We start from the raw sequence: 17,972 nt of genomic DNA on the forward strand, positions 1-17,972 counted from the left end.
ATGAGCTTGGAAGTGGGTTTATTCTCAGCTGACTGCCAGATGAAAACACAGTCTGACCAACACCTTGATTACACCTTGTATGACCCTGAGTAGAAGACCTAGTTACACTGTACCCAGCTGTCTGATTTACTAATACTCTAAGATAATAAGGTCTCAAATTTGTGTTGTTTTAAACTACTAGATTTGGAGTAATATCTTATATAACAATCAATAATTGTTGTACTTTGAGGAAATGTTTTTCCTTTTTCTGACATCTTTAGTTTTATTTGAAGGCTCTTGAAAAGGTAATAATGTTATGTTCTATTTACTTTACATGCTAACCAAAAGAAAAGAAAAAAAAACCTGATCCCTCTGCCAGAGATTTGGTTTTCTTTTTACTCTAAAATGCTACTTAAGTATGTCACTAAACTAGATTCAAAAGTTCACTGTAAGCCATTTTATATAAACATCATCTCTTATAGAGGTTCCTTTTTGTAGATGTTGTTAGCTATAGTTCCATATGAATAGAGATAGAAAAGGATAAAGATTTTGTTGGCGTGAAAAGACAGTGATTTGGTTTAAAAAATAAAAATCACACATTCCTGCAAGACAACACACACATATTTTAATCTGTGATTAAAATACCAAGACACTAATGACTTCTATGACATGTAGACTCAAATATCAGTAAATATCTAAGTCCTAAAGTAACATATAATAAGGAAACAACATGAAAAATCCAAATTCATACTCATCTGCCACTTGAAAAAGATAAGATCACCTACTACCCAAAAGAAATCTCTGAAGAAATGTACCACTTATTAAAAATCAGAATCCACATGAATGTCAGTAGTGAAAACAAATAATTGTCAATGTTTAACCCCAAGCCAGAGCCTAAATCTTAGATAAGAAACATTTGACACTAATGTGAGGAATTAAGAAAAGTGATCCAGGTGCTTAAGTGGTATAGATACGTGTTCAGACAGTACATTTTGGTATCAATAGGTAAGTGAAATGTCCAGATGTCAAGGAACAATTTTTAAAGTAAATTGTGACTTTTTGAGCAATTATTGATTTCATATTTTATTATAAAGTTGCAGTAATCCAAATAGTATGGAACTGCATAAAACAGAAACATAGATGGTTGGAACAGAATTGAGAGACTAGAAGTAAACTCATGCTTATATATCAACTAATGTTTAAAAAAGGAGTCAAGAATACTCACTAGATAAAGGGTAATCTCTATTATAAATGGTGTTGAAAAAACTGGATATTCACATGCAAAAGAAAGGAATGTGGAACTCTATATCATAACACAAAATGTGGTCAAAATTGATTAAGTCCATAAATGAAAGACAGAAAGTATAAATGCCTGGAAGTACATATAGGGAAAAAGATTCTTGCCCTTTCGTCTTGGTAATGTTTTTTTTTTTTTTTAAATATGACACGAAAGGACAAGCAACAAAAGCCAAAATTAACAAATGTGACTACATCAAACTACAAAGCTTCTGCACAAGAAAAAAAAATAGTCAACAATATGAAAAACTTACCTACACAATAGGTAAAAATACTTGCAAACTATCTATCTAATGAGGGATTAATATCCAATATGTTAATTATATTATAACATATTATATAAGAAGCTCATACATATTAATTCCCCCCAAAATCTGATTAAAACATGTGCAGAAAACCTAACAGACATTTTTGTAAAGAAGATATACAAATGGCCAACTGGTACATGAAAAGAGGCTCAACATCACCACGCATCAGAAAAATGCAAATCAAACTCACAGTGAAATACCATCCAGTGCCTCTTAGAATGACTGTTATCAAAAAAGTAAGAGGTAACAAGTGTTGGCAAGGATATGGAGAAAAGGGAGCCCCTGTGCACTCTTGATGATAATATAAATTGGTACAGTCACTATGGAGAAGGATATAAAGTTTTTTAAGTATTAAAAATAGAACTACCACATGTTCCAGCAACTCCATTTCTGAAGTAGAATTCACTGAAGGGAATTCACTCAATATCTCAAAGAGATATTTGTGCCCTCATGTTCATTGTGGTATCATTCACAATAATCAAGATGTGGAAACAACCTAAGTAACAAGTATCCAGCTTTGTCTGAATGAATAAAGAAGATGTGGTGCATATATAAAATAGAATAATATTCAGACAAAAAAGAGGTAATCTTGTTTTTTTTCTAGACCACATGAATGAAACTTAAGGGTAGTAGACTGAGTGAAATAAGTTAGACAGTGAGAGAGAAGCATTGTATGATATCATTCTATGTGAAATCTAAAAACGTCAACCTCATAGAAAGAATAGAACAGTGGTTCTCAGGACCTGGGTGCTGAAGGAATAATTGGGGACATGTTCATCAAAGGCTAGCCTTTCAGCTGTAAGATGATTAAGTTCTTACTATCTAATGGGTAGCATGATGATCATAAAAAAATAATTAACAAAACCATATAATAAAATTCTGAAAAAATAGCAGAGTAAAAGTATCCTGAGCTCACCTCATTCCAGACACACTGAAATAACAGCTATGTCTGTACATCTAACTCTGAAAATGACCCAAAGACTGGTAGAACAGACATTTCAGTTAATCACAGAGAGGAGGCCACACTGAAAAGGGTATGAGGGATGAAGAATGGTTGGAAACCAAACTCCCAGAAAAACTAACCACAAATTGAAGGAACACCAAAGCAGAGAGTGAGAGGATCAGACCCCACGTCAGTCTCCCCAAGTATGGGGATCCCATACTGGAAAGACTAATTCCCATAATGTTTGGCAATGAAAACCAGTGAGGTTTAATTTCACATGCTTTTTAAATCTGTGGGGCTTAACTCCCCAGGGGAGCCAGAAGGCATTAAGGAACTGAATCACCACCCTTAAAAGAGCCAACATAACAAATATTGCCTAGGGTATACTTGAAGGAGATGCATTTATTAGTCTCAGGACATGTCCTGGAGGGGCAGGAACCTTCAGGATCCTTCCTCAAGAACAAAAGTGCTGGTGGGTATCGTCTCTCTTTCATTGCCATAGCCCACATTGACAGATCGTGGGAACCAGCACACACACTGTCACACCTACCTTGCTAGCACTGTGTGCCCTGTTCCCATGTTCCCCTGCAAACAAACACCCCATCCAACCTGCTAGCTTCAGGCAGGTGTACTCCAAAGTGGCTCCTGCCCAGCCACACCTGGTAAGCAGCCCTAGCACGGAGCAGTGCCACTCCAAAGTGACTCCTGTCTTGGGGAGCAGGAGATAACTGCACACACTCACTAGAGCGCCACAAGTTTCAGCAGAAGAACATTTTAGTTGGTAGTGCAGAAAGTCCTGCTATTTGATATGATGCACCTGCAGCGGACAAAGTGCAGAGAACTCACCTGACTGCTAACACTGTCCACCTACAAGTCCCCACTGGGCTCAGACAGGCCCCTCAACAGTGCAGAGACCAAACCCTGCCCAATGTGCCCACACAGCAGGTCATTGTAGCTGACGGAATGGAAGACAAACATGGTTCAGCCGCGACAGTAAGACACACCTACTACATGGAGGACACACTCGTGGAGTGTCTGGTTCTGGTGACCAGGTGGCGTGGGGCTACAGGGGACCACAGGAGCTCTTCTATGCAAGCCCACTGCTTTCAAGACCAGGACATGTAGCTGACATTTCTAATACACAGAAACAAACACAGAGCATTAGACAAAACGAGGAGACAGAAGAATAAGTCCCAATGAAAGAAAATGACAAAATCACAGCAAAAGTCCTAATTGGAACAGAGATAAATAACATGCCTGATAGAGAATTCAAAGTGATGGTCATAAAGATACTCACTGGACTTGAGAAAAAACTGAAGGATCTCAGTGAGATCTTCAACAAATTTATAGAAAAATAAAAAAGAACCAGTCAGAGATGAAGAACTCAATACTGGAAAAAAAAATAAAGAGTAATATTGGAGGGAATAAAGAGCAAATTGGAGGATGTAAAATAATGTATCAGTAATTTGGACAAAAGGCTTATGGAAAGCAACCAAGTTGAATAGCAAAAAGAATAAAAGAATATTTTAAAAAATGAGAATAGGTTACTCAGTGACATGATCAAGTGTAGTAATATTTGCATTACAAGGATTCCAGAAAAGGAAGAGAGAGGGAGAAGGAGGAAGAAAACTTATTGGAAGAAATAATACCTGAAGACACAGAGTCCCTAACAAGATTAGCCCAAGGAGGTCCACATCAAGACATATAATCATTAAAATGACAAGAAGTAGTGATAAAAAGAGAATATTAAAAAGCAGCAAGAGAAAAAAAAAACAAAAAACATAGCCTTTTGGGGAAATCCCAAAGGCTATCAGTTAATTTTTCAGCAGAAACTTTGCAGCCCAGAAGGAATAGCACAATATATTCAAAGTGCTAAAAGGAAAAAGCCTGCAACCAAGAATACTCTAGTTGACAAGAATATCATTCAGAATAGAAGAAGAGATAAAAAGTTTCCCATATAATCAAAAGTTGGGAAATTCATTACCACTAAGCCAGTCTTATAAAAAACATTAAAGAGAATTCTTTAAGTGAAAGGAAAAGGCCATAACTAGAAGTAAGAACATTATGAAAGGGAAAAATTTGACAAGTAAATGCAAACATATAGTAAAAGTAGTAGATTAATTGCTTATAAAACAAGTATGCAAGTTAAAATACAAAAGTAGTAAAATCGATTATATTTACAAAAATAAGTCAGAAGATACACAAAAAAGGATGTAGAGTATGAAATCATCTGCAAAAAATGTGTAGAAAGAAGTAAAAAAAAAAAAAAGCCAGTGCTTTTAGGATGATTCAAACTTAAGTGACTATCAACTTAATATAGATTGCTATTACCATAATGTGTTATATATATAAACCTCCTGGTAATCCAACCAATGGATAAAGTGCAAGACTCGTTTACATGCTGCCTACAAAAGACTCATTTCACACCTAGAGACACATTCGAACTGAGCGTGAAAAGGATGAAAAAATATATACTCTGCAAATGAAAGTGAGAAAAATGGGATAGTGATACTTAGACAAAAAAGATTTTAAAACAAAGCCTTCAACAAAAGACAAAGAAGGACATTGTGTAGTGATAAAAAAAAAATCCAGGAAGAAAATGTAATAATTGTAAATGTCTATGCACCCAGCACACCTAAAGCAATGGAGGGGACCTTAACACCCTACTTATACCAATGGATAGATCATTCAAATAGAAAATCAACAAGACAACAGTGGTTTAAAAATTTTTTTTAATGTTTACCTATTTTTGAGAGAGAGAGAGGACAGAGCATGGATGGGGTAGGGCAAAGAGAGAGGGAGACACAGAATCCGAAGCAGGCTCCAGGCTCTGAGCTGTCAGCACAGCTGACGTGATCTCTCATGAGCCATGAGATCATGACCTGAGCTGAAGTTGGACACTTAACCCAATGACTCACACAGGTATTCCAAAACAACAGTGGTTTTGAGCAATACATTAGACCGAATGGACCTTACAGGTGTATACAAAGCATTTCATCCCCAAACAGCAGAACACATATTCTTTTTAAGTGCGCACAAGAAATATTTTTCAGGATAGATCATGTTAGGCCACAAAATAATTCTCAAGAAATTCAAGAATATTGAAATCATATCAAACATCAAATCTGACCACACTGATATGTACCTAAGTGGAAATTTAGATCATCACAAAAACCTTCACAGAGATGTTTATAGAAGCTTCATTTCTAATTGTCAAAACTTGGAAACAACCAAATAGTCCTTCAGTAGGTAAACAGAGGAATACAGAATCAGACAAAGGTATATTATTTAACACTGAAAGGAAATGAACCATCAAGACATAAGTAGAATGGAAGAAGCTTAAATGCAGGTTACTAAATGAAAGAAGACATTTGAAAAGGCTACACACTGTATTATTCCAACTATATGACATTCTGAGAAAACAAAACTCAGAACACAGGGAAAAGATCAGTGGTTGCTAGGGATTCGGAGGGAGGGAGTAATAATTAGGTGGAGCATAAAGGATTTTTAGGACACAGGATCCTGTAATGATGGATACCTGTCATTATACACTTATCAAAACCGGCAGACTATATAACACCAAGAGTAAACACTAATAAAAATATGGACTTTGAGTGATATTGATGTGTCAGTATAGGTTTATCAAATGCGAGAAATGTGCCATCTGGTGGGGAAGGCTGCGCATGTGTGGTTGCAAAGGGAAAATCATGATACTTATGTCCTGCTCAATTTTATTGTGAACCTTAAATCAGAAAAAATAATCTAAAAGAAAATAATTTAAAGGTCCATATAAACTAAGAAACATAGAGATTGAATGTAAACATTAGAAAATAAATCGTTTAACCTATTATATAAAAGTGTTTTACTAGTAGTTTTTAGATATCCCATAAAACAGGGACTTATGAAATTCTCCTTGTATGCACAATATTCTATATGCATATGGGCAGGGCAAGCAGACCCAAAGAAATAAAGAAGCAATGAGGAAGAACCCACTCCACCAGGTACTAACTACTGATTTTATACAAGGCTTTTAAGTGGTCACCAGTAAGTGAAACTTAAAATAAAACCAGTGGTTTCTGTAAAAATTTCAGTGATCGCATTTATTAAGCACTCTAGTTTCACCCAGAGTCCAAATCATAATCATAACTGGGAGTAGGAAAAAAATAAGTCTATGTATATTTGGAGGGACATATGTACGAGGAAACTAAATGAGTGGAGGGTGCAGTTATGTACTGACCATTCTGAGAAAATGAAATGTAGGCATAAATATAGTTTTAAAACTATTTTTTTGGTATAATCTTGTTTTTACTCTTAATGTCATTTTTTCTACATACCATAATCACAAAATGCTTTTTCATAATATATATTTTTCTTTTGAAAACTATACCTTAACGATTTACTCAGTTCTATATCAATTTTTTTTTTATTTTTTATTTTTTTTATTTTTTTAAATACTTTTTATTTATTTCTAGGAGAGAGAGAGAGAGACAGCGTGAGCAGGGGAGGGTCAGAGAGAGAGGGAGTCACAGACTGAAACAGGCTCCAGGCTCTGAGCTGGCAGTCAGCACAGAGCCTGACGCGGGGCTCGAACCCATGAACCGCGAGATCATGACCTAAGTGAAAGTCGGACGCTTAACCGACTAAGCCACCCAGGCGCCCCTCTACATCAATTTTAATGTACCAATATTTTAGGATATGGCATCGATTTTGTATATGATCACTTTTAGAACAAAGACATTTAACACTAATGTGTGTCTTCTGCAGCTTAGAACACCCTTTACCGAAAAATAGTTGTGTACATCAAAGTTTCTAGAATTTTGTCATCCACAAAAGCTTGTGTTCTTGGGCAGGATGAAGGCCTTCTTTATTATTTAGATCGAGTGTTGGACTAGATGCTTCTCAAATTTCACACACTTCTACATATTTAACTCTTATCTAAAAAAAAGCATCTCTGCTGAAGAGGCTTTCTTTTTGCCTAAGGAATCTACAAAATGCAATATATACGAATGCTTATTTCATACCAGCTGTACGTCGGATATTGAACGAGATTCTGAATACAGAGAAGAAAATTTTATAATTGAAACACTTGAATGGTTTTGGTGAAAAACAAAAGGACTCTAATAATCACTATAGAGTGTGGGCAGTGTTGTGATGGCTCCAGAGTTTGCATATAGGAGCAGCTTAGGTTGGAAAGGGGTGGTTGTGGGGAGTGAGAAGACTTGCCTTACACTGCATTTCCCCCGGTGCTTTGCTGATTTTACTTACACTGTCTTTCCTTTGGATTATTTCAGGATGCTGAAGGAATTTATTAATGTTCACTGCCCGCCCCTCCATCGACAAGACATAATTTAGCATTGACAAGGAAATGTGCCATCCCTAACATAAGCTTGGTCAGAAAAGGGTTTAGGGAAGACTTCAGAGGATATACAGGTGACTTGAGTCTTGAAGGAGGAGTACAGTGAATCATGAGGAGAACCATGGTTATTCAAAATACAGAGTAATACTTAATACTTAGCGTGAAATAATTTTTGATACAAGTTAATATTTGTATTGCAGAATAATACATAGAGGGCCACCACTACACATTGATTGGATAGGTTTGAGAGGAAGAGATAAAAGGAAGATTGCCCCATGCACTACACCATGGTGTCAGAAGTCAGAGAGGAATGAGAGAGTCCTCTATATTTAAGCTTTCTACCTTCAGCATTTGCTTTACTGTTGTACGTAAGAATTTGGAAAAGAGGGGCGCCTGGGTCGCTTAGTCGGTTAAGCATCCGACTTTCGCTTAGGTCATGATCTCGCGGTTCGTGGGTTTGAGCCCTGCGTCGGGCTCTGTGCTGACTGCCAGCTCAGAGCCTGGAGCCTGTTTCAGTCTGTGACTCCCTCTCTCTCTGACCCTCCCCTGCTCACGCTGTCTCTCTCTCTCCTAGAAATAAATAAAACATTAAAAAAAAAATTAAAAAAAAAAGGAAAAGAATATAAAGGTGGCATGTGCCTTGTATTTGTTAGTTTACATTTATATTAAAAGTGATAAGAAAAAATTGAGGGTAATAGCTTTACACTTTTACCATGTACAACTCTAGCCGTTGTGAAGGATGAGTTGGGGACAACTGAGATCTGGAGCAGAAATGTCTGTTAAAGGGTAATGGAGTAATTCAAGTGAGAAATAAGAGGAAAAGCTTAAATTGTTATCAAAGGATGGAGGAGGGCACTTGTTGGGATGAGCATTATGTGTTATATGGAAACCAAATTGACAATAAATTATATTAAAAAATAAATTGTTATGAAAGGGAACAATACTTTTCAAAAAAGGATAATATAAAGAATATTTTTTGAGAAAATATATGAGTGAAAACATCTTTCAGTAAGATTCTAATCAACACAATTAGTATTTTCTATTGAAGTATAGAATAGACATTGAAGTAACAATAGACATACAATATCCTATTGATTTTAGACGTATGTTACAGTGATTTGATATTTTTATATATTTTGTACATTACAAAACTATGTCTATAGTAAGTCAGGTTATAATCTGTAACCATACAAAATCATAATAATATTATTGACTATATTCTGATCTTTTATCCCACATAAACTTTAGAATCACTTTGTCAGTATCAACAAAATAATTTGGTGAGATTTTGATTGGTATGTTTTGAATGTATAGATCAGGTTGGGATGAACTAACATCATGAGAACACTATGGAGGCTTCCTATTTATAAACATGAAACATTTCTTTACTTACCAGTTGTTCTTTGATTTATTTACTCAGAGTTTTCCTCATATATATCTTTTATATTTTGATTGATACCTTTGTACTTAGATTTTTGAGTTGCTAATGTAAATAATATTGTTTTTAATTACAACTGCAATTGTTCATTTCTAGCATGGAGGCAAGCAATTGATTTTATATGTTAGCCTGTATCCTGCTACATTGATATAAGAGAATCACATATCATTAATTCTAGGATTTTTTTAGAGTCAATTTGTTTAGATTTTCTACATGTCATCATGTCCTCTGTAAACAAAATTTTAATTTCTTCCTTTCAAATCCACACACCATTTATTTGCCTGACTATTCTTGCATTGCATTAGGTAAGATTTCCAGTACGATGTTGAAAAGAAATGTAGGTAGGAAGGTCCTAGCCTTTTCTGTGTCTTACTAGGAAAAGCTCCTACCTTCTCACCATTAAGTATGTTGTTACTTACAGGTATTTTTTGGTAGATATTTTTATCAAGTTGCAGAAATACTGTCATTTTTGCCTGAATATATGCAATAGGTTATTGATTTTCCTGGCTTTAGTTATACTGCTATTCCTTTTTCATGTCAAAAATACCTCACTCTCGGGCAGATTGATTTTTTACAAACATGACTTCTTGGTGTTGCACAATATTTGCTTGTTGGTTGAAAGTGGTTGAGAGGTAAAATAAAGGTGAAGTCAAGAAAAATTTCAGAATTTTAGTCTGATACACCTGAGAAGATAACGTGGCCTAAATCTGAAGTGAGTGGTACAGATTTGGGAAGAAATATAAGGAGGTTCAGTTTTAGACGGGTTAACTGTGGAGTATCCAACATGCAGTTCTATGCAGATTTGGATTGATGTGAGATATGGACTGGGAAGTATAGGTGGCCAACACTTTGATGTCATTAATAGGCATGAGATCACAAAGGGAAGGAGGAAGTGTGGAAGGGAACAAAAGAGATAAATAGAGACTGGAAGAGAGTCAAAAACGGACAGGGTGACATCAGTATCATGATGCCATGAGTTGTTCTTTTTCGCCATCTTTTTTTGATATACAACTAATCACTAAATCATAAACAGACAAATAAACAAAAAGCACCTATGCACAGCACACCAGGGCAGCCAACGGTTCCATCCATCTGCGTCCACAAAACTGAGTGGCCTGAATCTTGAAGGAAACTGCAGAGTAGGAGGAGTGTTGGCAGATGTGACAGTGGCAGTTGAGGCAACATGCCAATCAGACCTTTCTGGTTGAAGTAGAAGGTGAAAACAGAGGGTGGGAGCCTGGCTCTGAGTGCTGCAGATAGAGGAACCCATTTGCTGTCTCTGAGGAGAAACCTCAGTGACTTCAGGTGAAGGAAAGGGAAAGGAAGAAGGCAGGCAAAAAGAACTGAAGGAAATATGTGAACTGACTCAATTCCTGGAAAGAGGACAGACAGCTCACAGGCCTCTGGGTCACCCCACTCAAGGATCCCCCTACCGGGCCAAAAGCACACCAAAGCCCCACGTGCCAAACACACACCACCTCCCACTCTGTGGCCACCCTCCTGTTGTTTTTTTCTTTCTCTTCCATTTTTATTTTTAAATGTAGGTGCTCCCCATCTTAGAGGCTGTGTGCACGCCTAAGAGAAACGAAAAACTTGTGCTATATCGCCACCTTCTGGAAGGTAAAAGGAAGGCTCCTAATTACCATCTGATTCAATTGTTAAAATCAAAAGTAAACAAAAGCTTACTTAAACAAGAAAGATTTTTCGCTTCTTGTAATGTGGCAACAGATGCAGTTTTTCATAAAAAAAACTGTGCAAAATCACTGTAATTCAATACTGTAAGATTTAGTAGTAAATCCTTAAGTATCAATAATCACCATAATGTAAATGGATTAAACTCACCAATCAAAATGCACAGAATCAATGGATGGATGCAAATGTAAGACCAAACTATATGTGCCTACAAAGACTCATTTCCGCTCAGAAGACACAAAAAGCTCAAAGTGAAAGGATGGAAGATGATATTTCAAGCATATGGAAACTAAAAGGAGGTAGGCAAAGTCATATTTATATCAGACAAGTCAAAAAGGGTAATCGGAGACAGAGGTAATTATATAATGACAAAGAGTACCTCGAAAAGATACAACAATTGTAAATATATACATTCCTGACACCATAGCATTGAAATGTATTAAGCAAATAACAGACTTTCGGGAAGAAATAGATAACAATATAACAATATTAGAGGACTCCACTATCAGCAATGGACAGATTATCCAGACAGAAAATCAAGAATAAAACATTGGAATTGAATCACACATTAGGAGAAAAAAATTATTTTAAAGACATATAAAGAAAATTCTATCCAACAGCAGTAGAATACACATTCTTCTCACATGCAAATGGAACATCCTCCAGGATAGGTCAGATGGTAGACCACAAAACAAATATTAGCAAACTTAAAAAGATTGAGCTCCTATTGATTGGTCACAATAGTGTGAAATTAAAAATCAGCAAAAAAGGAAAGTGAGAAGATTTAACACTATGATGAAACTAAACAAAACACTTCTAAACAACCATTGAATAAAAGAAGAAATGAGAAGGGAATTCAAAAATTATCTCAAAACAAATTAAAATGGAAAGACAACATATCTATTATAGTGGGAAGCAGCAAAAGCAGTTTTCAGGGAAAAGCTAATAGAAATAAATAAATATATTAAGATATTACAAAGATCACAAATAAACAATCTAAATTTGTACCCAGGTAAGCAGAAAAAGAAGAACCAATTAATCCTGCTTGCTGAAGGAAGGAAATAATAGATATCAGAGTGGCAATAAATGAAATAGAGACAAGAAAAAAAATACAAGGGATCAACTAAGTTAAGAACAGATTCTTCAAAAAGATAATCAAAATTGACAGAGCTTTAACTAGACTAACAAGAAAAAATGAGATTCCAATGAAATTAGAAATGACCTGATACTTCAGATGTGCATGGAATCACAAAAGACTACTATGAACAATTACATGCTGAGAAATTACATAAGCTAGAAGAAGCAGATACATTCTAGGAGTGCACGATCTACTAAGACTGAAGCAGAAAAAAAATAGCAAATCTAAACAGATCAATAATGAATAAGAATATTGACTCAGTAATCAAAAGTTCCCAACACAAAAATCTCTGAAAATAGAGGCTTCAATGGAGAAGAATCAACACTTAAAGAGGAATAAAACCTTAAAGAAAAATTAGTTTCAAGCCCCCTCAAACTCTTCCATAATCCCGAGGAGGAGGGAATATGGAAGTGCAAACTCATTTATGAGGCCGGAATTATCTGGTACCAAAACCCAATAAGGACACCAAAAGGAAAGAAAACTATAGACAAATATCCATGATGAATACAGACACAAAAATTGTCAATAATATTTTAGAAAATTGAGTTCAAGAACACATCAAAAGGATTGTACATCATGACCAAGTGGGAATTATCCATGGGATACAAGGATGTTTCAATATACAAAAAAAATCAATAAATGAAATATATCACATCAATAACATGAAAGATAAAAATCACGTGATCATCTCAATAGATACAGAACAACATTTGACAAAATACAACTTCTTTTCATGATAAAAATCCATCACAGATTGCATATAGAAGGAATATGCTTCAATATAATAAAGGCCATAATTACTGAATCTGCTAATAGCACTATACTCAATGAAAGAAATACTGAAAGCTTTCCCTCTAAAATCAAGAACAAGGCAAGGATGTACACTCTCACCATTCCTATTTAATACAGTATCAGAAGTCCTAGCTGGAGTATTTAGGCAAAACAGGAATAAAAAGCATCCAAATCAGAAAGGAAAAAGTAGCATTGTTGCTATTTGCTGATGATATCATATTATATATAGATAATCCCAAAGAGTCAGTCAAAAAACTATTGGAATTAATTAATTATTTTGTTAAAGAGACAGGATGCAAAATCAACATACAGCAATTAGTTCCATATTGCTTTAAAACTTTAAAATTTCAGATGATGGAATATCTGATAAATTAATAAAACTATCCTACATGCATCAAAATACAACATGCATTAAAAATGACAAAATACTTAGGAATAAATTTAACCAAGAGTGTGAAAGTTCTGTACAACGGAAATACAAAATTTTGCTGAAAGGAATTGAAGAAGACACAAATAAAAGACATTCTGTTTTCATGGATCAGAAGAATTAATATTGTTAAAATGGCCACACTACCCAAAACCATCGACAGATTAAACACAGTCTCCAACCAAATACTGAAGGCATTCTTCACAGAAATAGAAGGGACAATTCTAAAATTCATGTGGAATCACAAAAGACTATGAATAGCTAAAGCAATCCTGAGCAAAAAGAACAAAGATATCATACATTCAGATTTCAAATTACACTGCAAAGCCATTGTATTAAAGGAGTATGGTTCTTGCAGAAAAATAAGACACATCAACCATTAGAACAGAGTAGAGAGCCGAGAATTAAATGGTCGTATACATACGGATAACTAATATCCAACAAAGGAGCCAAGAATACCCAATGAGGAAAGGATAGTGTGCTCAACAAATGGTGCTAAGCATACTGAAGAAGCACATGCAGGACGATGGAATTAGACTCAAACTACACCATTCAAAAAAGAAATTAACTTGAAATAAATCAGAGACTGAAACATAAGACCTGATACCATAAAACTTCTAGAAGAAAACATAGGTAGAAGCTCGTTGATATTCATCTTAGCAATTAATTTTTAAACAAGATGCCAATATTACTTTGGCTATTCGGGGTCTTTTGTGGTTCCATACAAATTTTTGGATAGTTTGTTCTAGTTTTGAGAAGTATGCTGGTGCAATTTTGATTGGTATTGCATTGAATGTGTAGAGTGCTTTAGGTAGTAATGACATCTTAACTATATTTATTCTTCCTATCCATGAGCATGGAATGTTTTTCCATTTCTTTGTGTCTTCTTCAATTTCCTTCATAAGTTTTCTATAGTTTTCATCATACAGATCTCTTGTATCCTTGGTNAAAAAAAAAAAAACAAGATGCCAAAAGCACAAATAGTGCTGTTTTAAATCATTCTCGTGTTATTTACCGACATTCCAACTGAGTTAAGGAAAGTTTTCAGAGTACCACCCTGAATTGCTGTATTTAGGCTTTGTGTGCCTGTGAGTGTGTGGGTGAATGTGAGTGTGAATGTGTGTGTGTATGTGTGAGTGTGAATGTGTGTGTGTGTGTGTGTGGTTTTACTGCACACTGCTTCCGAATGGCAGAATTCTCTCTTTAGAACCTCAAATCCATAAACTACTCAACTCCATCAAAATTTATAATCCATGGATCCTATTAACATTTAAACAACATTTGCCTGTATATGTCATCCATTCCCTATCTACCCACTGCAATTTAAATGACATGGTCCAATTTTGCTTTTCTTTTTCCTTGCATGTTTATTCAACTCCTTTGTTTCTCACTCTGTAAATTGTCCCCATCTGGAGCAGAGCTAACCACATTTGAAACCCACAATCTGTAGGCCAACTGTCTGCTCGTGTTGCAGACCTTTGTTCCTCTTGCTAGAATTTGAGCTCCACAAACCAGAAATTTTGTCTGCTTTAGTCATTGCAATACTCACAGTATCAAGAACAGTAGTGATGTCATATATGGACTATCAAAAGTATTTGATAATTGTGAAATAAGTAATGACTTTTTAATCTTTGGATATCGAATCCCTAAGTTGTGTTTAGATCTTGATTAGAAACTCAGTATTTTGGCTGAATGACAGAATAAGTTCATACTAGTTTTTCTACTTCTCTTTTACTAATATAATTCTTACATGTATCTTACATGCTATTTTCTAAATTAAATGCATTCTATTATCTCTTAAATTTCACACATTTTAAATAATTTAGAGCCAATATAAACTCTGGGAGATCACAGAATTATATTTTATTATCCTTTACACTACAATAGAGAGGTAAATCTTTCTCTGCATGTCAACTTGTTGTAAGAAACAGTACATAAAAGGCAAATGGGTGGAACTGTAAATTAACCAGCATTCCTGTTGGTTTCTAATACTCTGTACCAAATAATCCATTAGCAACCTCACAAAGTTGTGTTCTTTTTCCTGAAAATCTCACAGCTAAACTCTGGACTGTGATCAGCTACCTAAGCTACAGCTATTCTATTAAATGTATTGACAGTGGTTAGACTTCATTAGAAGACTTTTAATTTTATTTTCTATATCAACCTCAGAGATAATCTGTGATATGTATATAAATTCAACTCTCCTTGATCCTTTCTGCCTAATTCTACTAGCTCATTTTAATGATCTATTTTTTTCTGATTCTTCATTGTTATATTTTTTAATTCAAGTAATGTATTGCTAACTAATACCCTAGTTTCAAGATTAAGGGAGAGAAAAAAGTGTGTGCAGTATCTTACAGAAGAGCAAAGCATGAATGGATTCTGATATGTCATGTATTTGCAAGATGGCATGGATTGCCATACTAATCTTAGTGATGCATTTGATGGAACTCAACTCTAAATGATTGTGGCTTTTTCTAGACACAGGCATAGCCATGACTAATCTGGGAGCCATTTTTAACTAGGGTTGGTACTACATATATATGCAGTCTGTATTCTGGTCCACAGTGCTCATTCTGCCTCTAATCTCTCTATGTATTGGCTCCCTCAAATTAATTTGAAATGGTTTTCCCAAACCCATCCTTTAGATCTCCAGGTTTTCACATGACATGTTGTCTTTTTACAGAGTTGCTATTCACGATGGATTTTTTTCTTTTCTTTTCAGTGCTATATCTCCTAATTTTTCTTATCTCTTCTGTATTTGTGAGCTTTTTATCATCATCTTGTAGAAAACCTATATTATCTTAGATTTGAGTCATATCACCGAAAGCATCTTGTCAAATGTTCTCTTTGTTCAAAACATACAGTTCCTTATCATTCTAGATGTGAATAAGATACATAATTTCTGGGAATAGTAACTGCTTAAGCTTTTGCTGAAGATTTCCATAAGGAAGAGGCGCCTGGGTGACTGTCTGTTAAGGAGCCAGCTCTTGAGTTCTGCTCAGGTCATGATCTCACAGTTTCTGAGTTCAAGCCCCACATCAGTCTCTGGGCTGAGAGTGCAGAGCCTGTCACTCACCCTCCCTCTCTCTGCCCCTCCCCAACTCGTTCTCACTCTCTCTCTCTCTCAAAATAAACTTAAAAAAATAAAGAATTCCATAAGGAAGGGGGCAGAGAGGAGAGCCAGGACACCAAGCAGCTGTGATCTTGTCACTCTTCTTTTGTTACTTTCTCGTCAACCAACTTGAGTCCATCTCCTTACTCCTGTTCAGGAGGATGTCAGTCTCCTAGCAAGAAAACCACAAAAGGTTTCTGCATCTGGTGACTTATTTATATTCAGCTATTTACAGCTAGTGCCTAAAGGCTTGAACCAGCATCTGTTTTTTTTTTTTCCACACAAAACGCCTATGTCTGGCAAAAATATATATGCAGTTTTATTTTTTCTTCAGCTCTGATGTTCGGCACGGTTGTGCCTTAGACACCTTGTACTCCAGACACCTGCTCTTTCAAATAAGAGCATACTGGGGTTTGATCCTATGGGATAAACATTGTTTTGAACAATTCTAGTTTTTTAATGTTTTTAAAACAATATGTCATCTCATAGCATTCCCCTTTGATAACGTAAAAAATTTACCATGTTTGCGGTACCTGGGTGACTCAGTTGGTTAAGCACCCAACTTCAGCTTGGCTCAGGTCATGATCTCCCAGCTTGTGAGTTCAAGCCCAGGTCATGTTCTCCCAGCTTGTGAGTTCAAGCCCAGGTCATGATCTCCCAGCTTGTGAGTTCAAGCCCCACGTTGGGCTCTGTGCTGACAGTTCAGAGCCGGGAGCCTGGAGCCTGGAGCCTGCTTAGGATCCTGTGTCTTCCTGGAGTCTTCTCTCTGCTCCTCTCGCACATGTGCTCTGTCTCTCTCTTTCAAAAATAAATATTTAAAAAAAATTTACCATGTTTGATGACTTTTTATAGATCATTGCGTGTTTCAATTATTTTTTTTTTTGTCACATCTTCAGTTACCTTTGCTGTGTTAAAAACAGAGCAGAAACAAAACCAAAAACTCGTTTTCTGGCTGCTCCACTTCCTCACCAAGTGCAGCTCTGGCTTGAGGCTCTTGGCTCCTGGTAAGCCCACGCCACGGTCTTGTCTCTCCATCTGCCATCACGATCATCATCTCCTGGGACCTCATCAGTCATAATGAGTCGTTCTCTGACTTCTGTAAGATCCGGGAGATCGCGGAGGGCTGTCTGGAGGCGGAGGGAGGATGCTCAGTAGGACAGAGGGTAACATTAATGACCTGCTCATTGGTGGAAATGGCCCGGCTGAAGTCCCGAGGAGCAAAGGTACGAAAGGAAGGTAATCACTGGTGTTGATATTGTCATGAACCATCACTTGCAGGAAACCAGCTCTACAATAGAAGCCTGCAAGAAGTACATCAAAGATTACATGAAATCTATCAAAGGCAAACTTGAAGAACAGAGGCCAGACAGAGGAAAGCCTTTTATGAGAAGGGGCTATGGAACAAATCAAGTATATCTTTGCAAATTTCAAAAAAACAACCTTTTTTTTTTTTTTTTTTTTTTTTTTTTTTTTTTTATAGAAAAAAAA

The 17,972-nt window shown here is 35.9% G+C and overlaps 2 pseudogenes; one reads left to right on the forward strand and one right to left on the reverse strand.

Moving 5' to 3' along the window:
* Window positions 1–17,972, reverse strand: part of LOC144244358 (disintegrin and metalloproteinase domain-containing protein 20-like) — a 34,876-nt pseudogene that overhangs the window by 10,919 nt on the left and 5,985 nt on the right.
* The window catches only part of LOC144244360 (translationally-controlled tumor protein-like), a 33,136-nt pseudogene continuing 32,700 nt past the window's right edge, over window positions 17,537–17,972 (forward strand).

Source organism: Crocuta crocuta, unplaced genomic scaffold, assembly GCF_008692635.1.
Source record: "Crocuta crocuta isolate KB4526 unplaced genomic scaffold, BGI_CrCroc_1.0 scaffold158, whole genome shotgun sequence".
NCBI classification, from domain to species: Eukaryota; Metazoa; Chordata; class Mammalia; order Carnivora; family Hyaenidae; genus Crocuta; species Crocuta crocuta.